At 42.8% G+C, this 14,199-nt stretch overlaps 1 protein-coding gene across 1 annotated transcript in view; it reads left to right on the forward strand.

The window, feature by feature from the left end:
• The window catches only part of CSMD2 (CUB and Sushi multiple domains 2), a 560,683-nt gene that overhangs the window by 52,279 nt on the left and 494,205 nt on the right, over positions 1–14,199 (forward strand). The gene's annotated exons all lie outside the window — the stretch shown is intronic.

Consider the following 14,199-nt stretch of genomic DNA (forward strand, 5'->3'; position numbering starts at 1 on the left):
GCTGGGAATAAATGCTAGCCTTCAGAATTAGGAGGACTAGAGTAGAATAGATCCCATGTCTCCTAGCTCCCATTCTTGTGCCCTATGCACTGGCCATCTTGATGTTGGTGAAGTGGCATTGTATAACTCTGGAGTGAGGAATGTGGTGCCTTTAGTTTTTGGAAAGTGCCTAACATAATGTGGGTGCAACTGGAACCTAGACAATGATGATGACAGTAAGTGAAAACCCTGTCGTTAGAGAACATGGACTGTTTTCAATACTTCCTTTAATATCGGTTCGAGCAATCAAGAAAACATTGTTTCTGTTTAAACATTAAACATTTTCTTTAAATATTTAAACAGAAACATTTTCTTCTGATTGTTCAACCAGTAAAAGTAACTTGCCAAGAGGTCTTTTAAGGCATGCTGCAGTGCTCATGTTAGTGTACTTTATTTTTAATAGGCTGTTGTGATAAGTGCCCTTTGGATAAATTTATGCATATTCAAGGATTTAAACCATATGTTGTTGTTGTCTTTTATCTAGACTAGAGTAGTGTATGGTGGCTGCAATTTAGATCAGGGCCCCGTAGTGCTAGGTGCTGTATTAATTCTTTGTAAGACACAATCTCATTATTCTAAATAGTACAAGATTTTACACTCTAAAAAGATGAGAGGCAAAGCGCATGAGGGGAAAGACAGGCACAGAGAAGGGAGAATTCTGCTGCCAGATTGTCATGGTTCCATGTCTGGAGATCCCAAGGCAGAGACCCCATTGTGGTAGGTGCTGTATAAATACATTGTATGACACAGTGCTTGGCTTGAATAATTTACAATCTAGATCAAGGATAAGAGGAGAAACTGAGTTACCAAGAAGGGAAGTGACATGCCTAAGGTCACACAGGCCAGGGACTAATCCAGGAATAGAACCCATGTCACTGGACTCCCAATCCAGCAAACTATCTGCTACATTGTGCTTCCTCTTAGAGCAGGTTAGCTGTACTGAGTTCCAAGGCACAATTCCATGTGGATATATCCTTAGGTGGTAAGAGAGGAGGGCAGTACTTTGTGCCTTTATAGTAACTGCCCCAAAGATCATTAAGGGCAACGTAGATATTAATGATTTGAGACTCTGACATCTGACGTAAGTATTGTGTTAAATTTAGGACCCGCTGAGTCTTCACTGCGTGGTTCTCTTGAATTAACTCCTCTCAGAGAGAGTGTTCATGCTGCAAAACACTGGAGCAGCATGAAATTCTTGCATTAGCAGCACAGAGTACCTGAGTCCCCACTGCATTATCTGCTGTACTCGGGCATCAACCCACGTCCCTGAGGAAGCAGCTAGCTTGGGTTTAAAGCACCACTTAACTCAAGCTAGAGATTTTTGAGTACAGACAGGAGTCTGGTTAAGGGCAGCACTCACATTATACCTGAAGCTAACTCTGTGTTAAGGATAAGCCCTGAGAGTGCCTTACCCACCAGATCACCTTGTCTCTCTCATGCATAATAATGGTATTTAGTTCACTGGTGGGCCAGATTTTCAAAGGGACATAGCATGGGAGTTGTGTGGAGGATGGAAGTCTTGTTTCATGAAGGATTTCAAGATTTCCAAACATTGGGAAATTCTCTGCAGAAGAATATTTTGAAAAAACAATGAAGCTTTGGATTGATTGAAAAGTTGTTTTGACAAAATCAAAATGTTTTGTTTAGCTTTTGAGTTTTCTGTTTTTATAGTGTAATCCAAAATAAAACAAAAAGCTAAATAAAAGATCATTTCACAATGAAAAGTCGTAAGGTTTTGTCCTGAGAATGCTGAAATGGGAGGTTGGAATGGTTTTTTTCCCCGTTTTTCTCCTAAATGACATTTTGACAAAATTGACGTGATTTCGCAGAGTGTTTCAATTTTGACCATGGAAAATGGCTCCATCAAAGTTTTTCTCACCAGCTTTACTTAGTACACAGCACTGTTCTCAATGTGGGGGAAATTTTCCATTGTCCTCAATGGTGAATCCCTTTCAGAATTACACTCCATGCTATTTCCTTGCTTTCTTTTTAGCCATTTTAAATATTGTTGTCATAAGAAAGAGGGAACAAATATATAATTTCAGTACAAATACAAAGCCTGATATTTTCTCTCACCAGTACACCGAATAAGCGGATAAAGTAGCACTTATGTGGAGAGGAGTCATTTAAGGATAAATATTTAAATAATTCCATATATAAATGAATGGCAAACACCCTTTCCCTTTTATCTCTTGCCTTTTTGATCACTTAAAGGCTTCTCTTAGGTTAATGAATACTTTGCAGTGGATACATTATGCAGCAGTTTTTTAAAGGTTTGTTTGAATACCATCTCATTCTTGTGTGCTTTTCGAGATATCTTCCCACCTTGCCTGGCCAAGATTTACTGTTCTATATACAAAATTCATGTTAATCCACAAGAATGTTGTTGATTCTTCTCTCCTCCACCCCCAACCCCCCCCACCTCAATAACTGGCAATTCAGCTGGACCTATTTGACATTTTACCTGATTATGGGCATCTGGCTGGCAGTTCAGTATTTAGATGCTTGGCAAAAGGTGGGGACTGATCATAGAAATGTAGAACTCCAAATAGATAATCATTATAGTTGTTACCAGGTAAGTTCTGTCTTTAATAGAGTCATTTTAACACTGGATTTCTCGTGCTTTGCTCATGCATCCAAGGGCAGGTATACATACAGTTCTCGTACTGCTGTAACTATATTGGATTAGGAACTGAAATAGTTAAAATGGTAATCTCCCCCCCCCCCCCCCGCCTACTGTGGATGCAGTTAAACTGGTATAAAGGTGCTTTATATTTCCTCACAAATGAAGTCTGACCCCGTACCCATTGAAACCTATGGCAAAACTCCCATTGATTTCAATAGAGAAGATCAGGACCATGGAGAGTTCCAGTTCCTGTGACTATAACCCTCACCTGGGTTCTCCAACCAGTTCCATTTCGAATTCTAACTCTAACCTTATTCTGAAGCAACGAAGTAACCCTAACTCTAGCTGGTTTCCAAGCGCCAGTATCAGATGAAGAACCCAATTTTAAAATATAAATTGCCTTAATATGCTTTACAGTTGGGCCTTTAAATCAGATCAGATGCTTACTAAGTGCTGATGAGGACCTTCAACTATAGTGTTTGGACATCATGTTAAGAAGCCCATATTTGATCAGCATAGCCATGTCCTCTGTTAAAAGTATCCCTAAAATTGTAACTCTCCCAGGGACACTCTATCACCATTCATGGTCACAGAGATTCTGGATGCGTTACAATTACTGTTAGAAAAGATGTATTTTATACTAATACAATTTCAAGGTCCCTTCCAGTTCTAGGAGATGGGATATCTCCATTAATTATATTATTATATTATATTATTAATTAGCTATGTCTGTGTTGTTATAAGTAATCGGTTCCCTTCACTTTTCTCAGTCTTCTCCCAGTATAGGTAGGTCTTCAGATGGTACTGAATTCAGTTGTTTGAGAAAATGTTTGGGTGGATGTTTCAAGAAAAGTGAACGAATTTACATCATGGGGCTGATTGAAATCGCTATCAATGGGTGTAGATCCATGGAAGTCAACGAGAGATGAGAATTTACACAACCTGGAGAAGCTGATCTGATACTTTCACAATATTTTACGGTTTCTAATCTAGCTCAGGAATCTGTAGTATTAGAGACAATTGCTAAGAGTTACCACTGTAGCCTCCGACTCAAAGTACAGAGGCAATCTGTAAAATCTCAGATACGGTGTCACTAGTAACTGTCTGGCACCAGAATCCGTTTTAATGGCAACCATTGTTTATAATGCAAAATATTGACAAGGCTTATTGCAGGGAGACACCTGTTTGTTTGTTTTTTTCCCCTGAAGAACTGTCAAGGAGCGTTGAGGGGAATGATTGGTGTCAATGTACTGTGCATATGCAGTTGCAAAATGCCCAATCTCTTTGGCCATATTTAATTGCCTGAAAGATTTAACAAAATACTTTATCTGAAGCTTGCATGGCACTGCTTAAGGGAGGTGAGTTATTTATTGGGATGATCCATTTACAGATGATTCAAAAATACCTGTTTTGTGCTGATAATCTAATTACCCTTCTGAAAAATTGGATTGGGCAATCTGTACTTGAGAGCCAGTGAGGAAAGCAAAACTTCCAAGCCTGTAGGTAAGGGAAAAATAAGACACCACCTCCCCCCAAAAAACCCAACAACAACCCTTGCTTAAAATAACTTGCTGTCAAATTAATTCAGGCTTCCTGCACTGAAAAATCCACCCATGACAAATTCACCTCCAAAGTGTTGGCAAAAATTGGTCTTTTCTCATAGGTGAAGTTGTTCTCCTTTGTCAGCATCTATTACTTGACATGCAGAATACATATGATTCCCATTTTACAGATGGGAAAGTGAGGTACAGGGAGATTACATGGATCACTCGAGGTTTTGCCACAAATCAGTGGCAGTGCTGGAGGATAAAATCCAAGTTTTCTGACTCCTCATCCCTTCACCTGGATTATGCTCTCACTGTATAAGCACTACAGATCTAAGTGTACTGTATTTTTCTGAAGCTGCTCAGATCCCACATTGCTGAGAGCTGCATAAATGCCTGGATGGATAGCACTGGTCATTGACCATTGGCAGACAGGATACAGGACTCTTTGTTTATCCTGGTTCTCTGTGGGATCACTCTTGGTCCCATGACACAGACCTCTGCAGTCACCTCGGGTATTCAAGGTGACCTTAGTTCATTCTGTTAAAATAGGGAAAAAAATCAGCATCAACTAAATTCTTCTGTCAGTGCTGGGGAACTTTTACTTCAGAATCTTACCTCTTTTTTTCCTCCAGTGCAGTTTGTCATGTTGCGTTTAACCCTGCAGGAATAAAAAGCACTTAAATCCATGCCCTCTAAATGGAATAAAATAAAAATTAAACAGTTTTATTTCCCTAAGATGATATTCACCCGACCTGCTCCAGCGATGAGAAGATTGTTAGAGCCTCTGTCCTATCTCTCCCAGGAAATGCTGAGTAAACAAGCCTCATCTCTACCACAAGACAGGTGCCATATGTGAAGGTCAAGGTTGCCCCAGTTAAATTAGTTAGGAACTAAAAAAAAATGACCCTCTCTGAAGAAATTCTGCCTTGCGCAAAATGTCCTTAAAGTTTGAGAGGCGTTCAGTGCTGGTGCTCTGTGTTGGGCTCACATTTAGCAGATGCAAAGATCAGAAGAAGGGACATGAGCGAACAGCAGATTCGCATGTTGATGGAACGTTGACTTCTGTAGGCTTTGAACGAGTCCCTCGGTAAGGCTAATCGTGGGTGTTTCTCTGACCTTCTGCCCTTTAGATGTTGACACGCATGGGAAAACAGAGAGGTGGTGTCGTCCAGAGGGCTGAGTGTCAGGAGGAGCTGGATTCTCTTCCTGGCTCTCCCATGTATCTTTTTTGTAACCTGACTTATATTGTAAGCTCTTTGGAGCAGGGAGCTGTTTGTACAGCATCTAGCACAAAGCGGTCGTAGTCCGTAGGCACTGTCACAGCACTAATAATAATAAGTGGGAAAGTCGCTTCCCCTCCATCTCCTGCCTTTTGTCTATTTAGATAGTAATCTCCTTCAGACAGAGACTGTCTCTTGCATTGTGTCTAGCACAATGGGGCATTGGTCTCTGTTGGAGCCTGTAGGTGTTACCATAATAACAACAGTAAGGCTCTTGCTTGGAATTGGTTTCTTGTTCATCTTTTCCCTACACACCGACAGAAACTGTAAAAAAGGAGGGGGGGGGGGGGGGGGGGGGAGGGGGGGAAGATAAGACTTCAAGAAAAACGCCAGCAATGGTGCTTGCCCAGTATTAAGGCGTGCTGAATAAGGAAAAGTATCAGAGGGGTAGCCGTGTTAGCCTGGATCTGTAAAAAGCAACAAAGAGTCCTATGGCACCTTATCGACTAACAGAAGTATTGGAGCATAAGCTTTCATGAGTGAACACCCACTTCGTCAGACACTTCGTCAGTCACTGAATAAGGAAAGATTTTCTTTAATTAGATAGTACCTGAAAGGTTTAGTTAAGGCTCTAAGATGGAATTTTCTTTGATTGGTCTCCTGGCTCTGGATGCCATTAGTAATTGAGGAGGTAGATTTTAAAGGTGTGGGGAAATTAAGAGTGTGTTTTGATTTCCTGTGTTCAAGCTATTGATGTGAGCTGAGAGAGACTGATCACCTGGATGTTTAGCACCAGATCAAGTTGGGAGTTGCGGGGGATGCCCATAAATTGTATTTGCATCGTTATTCCTTGCGCAGTAGGACCCATTTTCAGTTTCACATTTCCAACTAAGATGATGTCAGGCTGCTCTGTTTAAGGAGGTGATGAGGTCTAGTGGCAGTCAGGAGACCCCCCCAGTACTATTGCTGACCTGGCTGGGCAAGTCACTCCACATTTCTGGCTTCCCCTTTTCACATCCTATAGTTTCTCCCTCTTGTCTATTTGGGTAGCAAGCTCCTTGGTGCAGGGACTGCCTCTTACTACGTGTATGTACAGCACTATGCACAGTGGGACCCTGATCTCATGTTGAGAGAATTCAAAATAATAATTTAGAGTCACAAGACCAAGTTCATCCCTACAGATGGTAAAAGTGGTGGCTCATTTGAGTGTCAGGTTCCTTTTTTTTAATATAGTAATTACTAGATTCTAGATCCTAATGAAATTCCAATTATCATTGTCTGTCTGCCGTAGCATTTCCTGTAGAGCCCAACATCATGGTATCAAAGCCTTTTGTATGTAGTGAGGTCACGAGCAGCCTCATGAGAGTTGTGCTCTGCTCATTTTCCAGATTAGAAAACGCTACCTGGTTGGAGTCGATAATCGCTACATCATGAGATGCGGTCTCCCAAGATGAACATTATCCCCGTATTTGATTTTTTTTTTTTTAATTTTAAAAATGTTTCTTTAAAAAAGCTGCCACACATTTTTAACGATTGAGTCAGTTTCTTTTATTCCTTTAGCAGAAATGGCAATTGACAAAAGCCGGTTGGTGAGTGTTTGGGGTCATAGCAAGTGAGATTCAATTTCCAACACTAGAGAGAGAGAGATGGTACTAATAATACTTAGTACTTATATGGTGCTTTTCATCAAGAGGCTTTGGAAGACTTTATGCAAGAGCAAAGTATAGAGTACAGTAGAACCTCAGCGTTACCAACTGACCGGTCACCCACACACCTCATTTGGAACCGGAAATACACAATCAGGCAGCAGCAGAGATGACACACACACACACACACAAAAAGCTAATACAGTAGAGTATTGTGTTAAACATAAACTACTAAAAAAATAAAGGGGAAGTTTTAAATAGAGATTTGACAAGCTCAGGAAACTGTTTCTATGCTTGTTTCATTTAAATTAAGATGGTTAAAAGCAGCATTTTTCTTCTGCATAGTGACGTTTCAGAGCTGTAGTAAGTCAATGTTCAGTTGTAAACTTTTGAAAGAACAACCCAAACGTTTTGGACAGACCTACAAACAACCTCCACCCCCAAGGTGTTCATAACTCTGAGGTTCTACTTTGCTACATTGTCTCTGTTTACAGATGAGGAAATGCAGCACAGAGAAGCAGACTTGCCAAAAGTGGCACAGTGAGTCATTGAGTACAGAACCCAAGTCTTCCGATTCCCACCCTTGTGTTCTGGCTGCTAGATAAAGAGGCGGTGGGTCAGAGTTTGATCTTGGACCTATTGGAGTCCATGGCAGAAGTCCCTTTGACTTCAGTAGTGTGGGATCTGGCCATAAAGGAAAACCCTTAAATTCTTTCACCCAGTAGTTTGTGGGTATTGGCCACAGTCTGCACCAATATGGACACTTTTTTCACCAAAAATTAGTGGCAGTTCGCCGCCGCAAAGAATAGATTGTGAGCAGTGCAACAAGCCATGGAAAACACCTGTCCCATAACGGAAGTATAGGCAGAATGTGTAGGTGAGACAGCGCTGCCTAGTAAGAATTAGAGCGGTGGGGGGGGGCCAACCTGAGCCTGAGAAGGAGCCAGAATTTACCAATGTACATTGCCAAAGAGCCACAGTAATATGTCAGCAGCCCCCCCATCAGCGCCCCTGCACCCACCAGCAGCCCTGCCGATCAGCGCCTCCCCCTCTCTCCCCGCCCCTCCCGATCAGCTGTTTTGTGGTGTGCAGGAGGTTTGGGGATGGAGGAGGAGCGCGGGCACGGCAGGCTCATGGGAGAGGGCAGGAAGGGGTGCAGTGGGGACAGGGCCTGTGGCAGAGCCAGGGGTTGAGCAGTGAGCACCCCTGGCACATTGGAAAGTTGGCATCTGTAGCTGCAGCCCCAGAGTCAGTGCCTATACAAGGAGCCGCATATTAACTTCTGAAGAGCCACATCTGGCTCCGGAGCCACAGTTTGGCCACCCCTGAATTAGAGCCTCAGACAGGAGTCCTGAGTTCTGTTCCTAGCTCCAGAACAGATTTGCTCTCTGAACTTGGGCAAGTCACTTAACCTCAGTTTTCCAATCTGTAAAAGGTCTCTGGTAATACTTAGAGGTTTGGCGGGATTTAACTGTGGTTTGCAAAGTGCTTGAAGCGAAAGTATAAAGGAGGATTATTTGCTGGGGTGTGAAAATATGTAACAAAGGTGCAAGATAGAGAGGATTTGCAACCAGGAGTTTTCATTTCTTCTCCTGAAGGCAGGAAAAGTGTGTGTGTGTGTGTGTGTGTGTGTGTGTGTCGGCAGGGGAGGGAGTGTGTGTGGGCGGGGGGAGGGAACCTTCTGATCTCAATCTTTAGGCCAGTGCAGTTTGTGTATCTGATTCTAAGGCATGACCTTCAAAGTTTCTGAAGCCGGGCACCTCTTCAGTCGGTGTATTTCCCTTTTATCAGAATTAATGACTGTCTACAAGAAGCAATACAATCTTAGTAGATCAGGGAAGATACAATGACATTGTGGAGTGCTATTACTAGAGATATCAAATAGAAAATTGACAACTCTTCTGTGCCCATTGACTTTACTTCATTACTCCTGCTGCGTTGCAGAGGGTGGTGAGTCTTCTCAATAGAATACGCAGAATTGGTATCCGTCGTATGAGGGAGAGCAACTGCAAACATTTGATTCTTTTCGTAAGTAAAGAATCCCATTGTTTGGTTTCGGTTTTATAAGTATTTGGAAAACAAAAAAAAGTTCTGCTAGCTAAAAGGAGAGCTGGGGGGGGGAAGTTTCACTTAAATTCTCACCCTTTTGGTGGCTAGTTCTCTGCTATGCCTGCACGTCATTAACGTAACTTTGAAATCAAAGAATAGGACTATCTATCATGTTGCATATGGATGATTTGGATGGATTTTTTCCTCCCTGCTTCGTTTAGCACCTCGTTATATTCACGTGTTCCTGTGCAATGGTAAGTGTAAAATACTGCCATTCTATTTATTAGTGATGTTTGTTGGTGTTATTACGCCAGTACTTAGAGGCTCCAACTGAGATCAGGGCTCCATTGAGCTAGGCAATGTACAGACACTCCTGTCCCCAAAAGCCCGAAGTCTGCACAGACCAGGCAAATAAAGGGTGAAACGGGAAAGAGAGAGGAAATGATTTGCCTAAGGTTAAACAGCAGGTGTCACAACCCAATGGCCCCTCCCTTAGGGGGTCCCCTGGGGAGGCAGATCAGCATTGTACATTGCTAACGCTGTTGCAGGCATTGCAAGGTATTTTGGGAAGGGTTAAAGGTGTGAGTGTGGAGTAAAAGGTTCCTTTGCCGGTTGCAAAAGGCCGAAGAGGGAGGGAAAGAGAAGGGAATGAGTTAACTCGATGCTCCAGCTAGGTCCGAAACTAAGAGGCTGACTTCAGCCCAAGGCCACGGCACACAAGCGACTCTCAGCTGCCTGCCAAGAAAGACGGGAGCCAAGATTCCAACCCCAATCAGCCATAAAAAAGGAAAACTAAGCTAAGCAGGACTGCAGAGGCTGCAAAAACTAGTAAGACGGTAAGACAAGCAAGGGGGAAAACAAAGTCTCGCGTCCCTGAAGCCGGTGTGTTTTAGGAAAGCTGAGGAAGCCGCAGAAAGCAGGTTTGCATGGGACAAAGAGCACAGGAGATAGAGGTCCCTGAATGAAACGACCCCAGGACTTAAAAACTAAGAGCTGAAGCAAATCGGAGATCAACAGCGGACCCTGGACGGCCTGTGCACAGGACAGAACTCTCGTCCACCCTTCCCCCTCTTCTTCTTATGTTATACCCAGGCTTGGCCAGCCTTGGGTCGTGCGTGTGAGAGTATGAAAGTGGGTTAGGGCTGGGGCGCTAACGCTTTCTTTCTTCCTCCGAGTGATGTGGGAGCGTTCCCAGCACTCACCGCTGTTATTTACTTAATAAAGCTTTAAAATGTAGTCACTTGGTGTGCTCCTTCATCTCCTACTCTACGATCCTGTGGCCTCAACCTGATCACCTGACACCTCAGGCAGATTGGTAACCTAAATCTGTCACACAGGTCAGTGGCAGAACCTGAATAGAACCCAGTTCTCTCCAGTCAGTCTAGGGCCTGTCTAATGGACCACACCACCACAGGTCTGATTTGATAGCATTTTCCATCCACTGTGCACAGGTGTAAATGGCTGCACAGTGTGAAGGGCAATGGAGAATCAGGTTTGAAACGTTCAGCAATGCTGAATTCCTGGAGGTACCTGCAGAGGCAGGGACAAGATGGATGTTCGATTATCCAGATATTTTCAATCTCTGATTTCTCAGTCTAATTTCTCAGGCTCTAGTCTGGAGAAAAAAGACTACAGATCGCTTCAAGCTCATCATATTTTCTGTCTGTGGCTGTGAAGAGTCATAGCTGAGTTTAAAGATTAAAGAGGTTTTATTTTATTAACTGCACGGGAATCTGGGCAAGAAGCTTTGGAGCCGTGAAAGACTAACCAAGGGGAAAGGTTGCTGATGCCAGGTTCCTGAGGGCAGGCATAGAGTGTTGAGTTGCTTTTGCTCATTTCAAATCCTTCTGTGGTAATAAAGCTGGTCTTGAGACAAAGGTCTGGAGATGAACTGTAGCTCAGAACATAAGAATTGCTGGACTGACTCAGCATTCAGTCTAGCCCAGTATCCTGTCTCTGACAGTGGCCAGCACCAGCTGCTTCAGGGGAAGGTGTAAGCATCCCAAAGTAGGGAGATTTGGGGTAATCTAACTCCCACCCTGATCTTTGATAGTTGGAGATTGGCTTAAACCCTGAAAGCATGAAGTTTAATATCCCCTTTCAAAATGTTTGCTTGGCTTTTATTTTACCTCCCTGACTAGTGTATTTGTCTACACATGCTCCTGCACATATTAAATAAAATTAAAATAAAATAGGATACCTCCATTTATTTTATTTTATCTCCTAGAACTGGAAGGAACTTTGAAAGGTCATTGAATCCAGCCCCCTGCCTTCACTAGCAGGACCAAGTACTAATTTTGCCCCAGCTCCCTAAGTGGCCCCCTCAAGGATTGAGCTCACAACACTGGGTTTAGTAGGCCAATGCTCAAACCACTGAGCTATTCCTCCCGCCCTTACCTCTTGTGGCTAGAAAGAGGTGCTTTACTTTCCTGGGCTGCCAATCATGTATTTTCTGCCAGCAGTAAATTCACAACAACAACAACAACAATGTCAAAAGGAAAATGAACCTGGCTCCTTGGACTGTCTCAAAGGTTTGCTTTGCATTTGGGCTGCAGGGCTAGTTCAGCTCTCATCATGTCAGATCGGGTTCATCTCTTTGCTGGTTGTTAAGCCACAGTGGGTCAGGTGCTTGGCTTTGTGGCAAGGAGGTTCTTTCTGCTGCAGTTCCATTCTCTCCATGCCAGGCTCCAGTTCATGCTGACTGGTGAACTGTGACTGAGTGGAAATCTTGCATTGTTTCTGGATCACAGAGAAACAATTTCTCCGAAGCAGAGTTGCTGTCAAGTCCTAGACACTTAACTTCCAGCAATATCCATGTGAGATACCTATAGCCATCTGCAGATTCTCTACCTCAGGAGGGTCTGTTCTGCCAGCCGCTGTGCTGACGTAACGTTAAGGATTATGCGCAGTGATCGGCAGCAGAATATTGAGCTTTATCTTTGGGGTTTGTTTTAACCAACGCTTCAGAAATGCAGCACAGGCTTTGCAGAACTAATGCCTAAATCCCAGTCCAAGATCCTTACTTGTGTGAGTGACCTGGATGAATCTTGCCCGGTTCCTCACCATACAGTTGTAGAACATCTGTACTTGGGCTCACTGGTGAAGTGTGTTCCTTTTGGCACTCAGATGGAAAAGGGGCAAATGCATGCCTGAAAGGAGACAAATATGAAGGGTGTCCCCTAGATTGGCCCTAGTAAATCAGGGGTGGGGTCTGAATTTTACCTTGTCAACTCAAAGAAGTACTTGATTAATAAGTGTCCGATAAGCAAATATATTGGACTAAGGTCCTTCTTGCTTGTAGAGCACTGAAGATGTAGAGAGTCAGCAGACATGACCTGAAGGGACTCTGCTCAGACATGTTCTAAGAAGAATCCTCAACATGGTCTCACATATATTATTATTTCCCCCCGATTCAAGCCTTGTAACCACAAGAGGCTAAGACCATCACACAAGTGGGCTAGAAATCAGCCCATGTTGACATCCAAATGCCAGTTGATATGACAGGAACAAACTTTTGCAACAACATTAAAGTCAGGTGTCCGAAGAATCATAAAAATGTAGGGCTGGAAGGGACCCTGAGAGTCATCTAGTCCAGCCCCCGGCACTGAGGCAGGACCACATATATCTAAAACATCCCTGGCAGCTGTTTATCTATCCTGTTCTTAAAAGCCTCCCATGATGGAGATTCCACAACTTCACTTGGAACCCTATTCCAGAGTTTAACTATCTTTACAATTAAAAAGTTTTCCCTAATATCTAATGTAGATCTCCCTTGCTGAAAATTAAACCCATTATTCTAGTCCTACCATCAGTGGACATGGAGAAGAATTGATCGCAGTCCTCTTCATAACAGCCCTGAACATATTTGAAGATTATTATCAGGTCCCCATCAGTCTTCTTTTCTCAAGATTAAACATACCCAGTTTTTTTAACCTTACCTCATTGGTCAGGTTTTCTAAACCTGTTATCTTTTTTGTTGCTCTCCTCTGGACTGGGAGTGGGTGAGGGGGATGGATCACTTGATTATCTGTTCTGTTCAGTCCCTCTGAAGCATCTGGCATTGGCAACTGTCGGAAGACAGGATACTGGGCCCAGTATGGCCATTTTTATGTTCTTGTGACTCTCTCCAATTTGTCCACCTCTTTCCTAAAATGTGGCATCTAGAATTGGACACAGTACTCCAACTGAGGCCTCACCAATGCCATGTAGAGTGGGACAATTACCTCCTGTGACTTACGTACATCCCTCCTGGTAATACAGGCCATGATATTTGCCTTTTTTGCAACTACATCACATAGTTGACTTCTATTCAATTTGTGATCCACTATAACCCTAGATCCTTTTCAGCAGTGCTACCACCTAGCCAGTTATTCCCCATTTTGTAGTTGTGCATTTGATCCCTCCCCTTCCTAAGTGTAGTACTTTGCACCACTCTGGTCTTTTATTGAATTTCACCTTGTTGATTTCAGACCAATTTGTCAAGGTCATTTTGAATTCTAATTCTGTCCTCCAAAGTACTAGCCACCCCTTCCATCTTAGTGTTATCCAAGGTTTTATAAGCATACTCTCCACTGCATTATCTAAGGCACTCATTAAAATGTTGAATAGAGCCAGACCTAGGATAGACACATGTGAGACCTCACACCTTCCTTCTCTCCCTCCCTCCTGCAGTTTGAAAGTGAACCATTAAAAACTACTTTTGAGTACAGTCTTTTACCAGTTTTGCACCCATTTTATAGTAATTTAACCTAGACCACATTTCTCTAGTTTACTTATGAGAACAACATGTCGGACTGTGTCAAAAGTCTCACTAAAATCAAGATATATCATGTCTGCAGCTTCCCTCTTCAGTAACCCTGACAGTAACTCTGTCAAAGAAGGAAAATTAGATTGGTTTGATTTGATTTGTTCTTGATAAATCCATTCTGGCTAGTACTTATAACCCTATTATCCTCTAGGTGCTTACAAATTGTTTGGGGCTTTTTTTCATTATTTTGTTCCAATATCTTTCCAGGTATCTCAGAAATTGGATATCACCAGAATAGCCTTTGGATTTAAGATCCAGTAAGCAT

The sequence above is a fragment of the Trachemys scripta genome, chromosome 20 (assembly GCF_013100865.1).
Source record: "Trachemys scripta elegans isolate TJP31775 chromosome 20, CAS_Tse_1.0, whole genome shotgun sequence".
In the NCBI taxonomy this organism is placed as follows: domain Eukaryota; kingdom Metazoa; phylum Chordata; order Testudines; family Emydidae; genus Trachemys; species Trachemys scripta.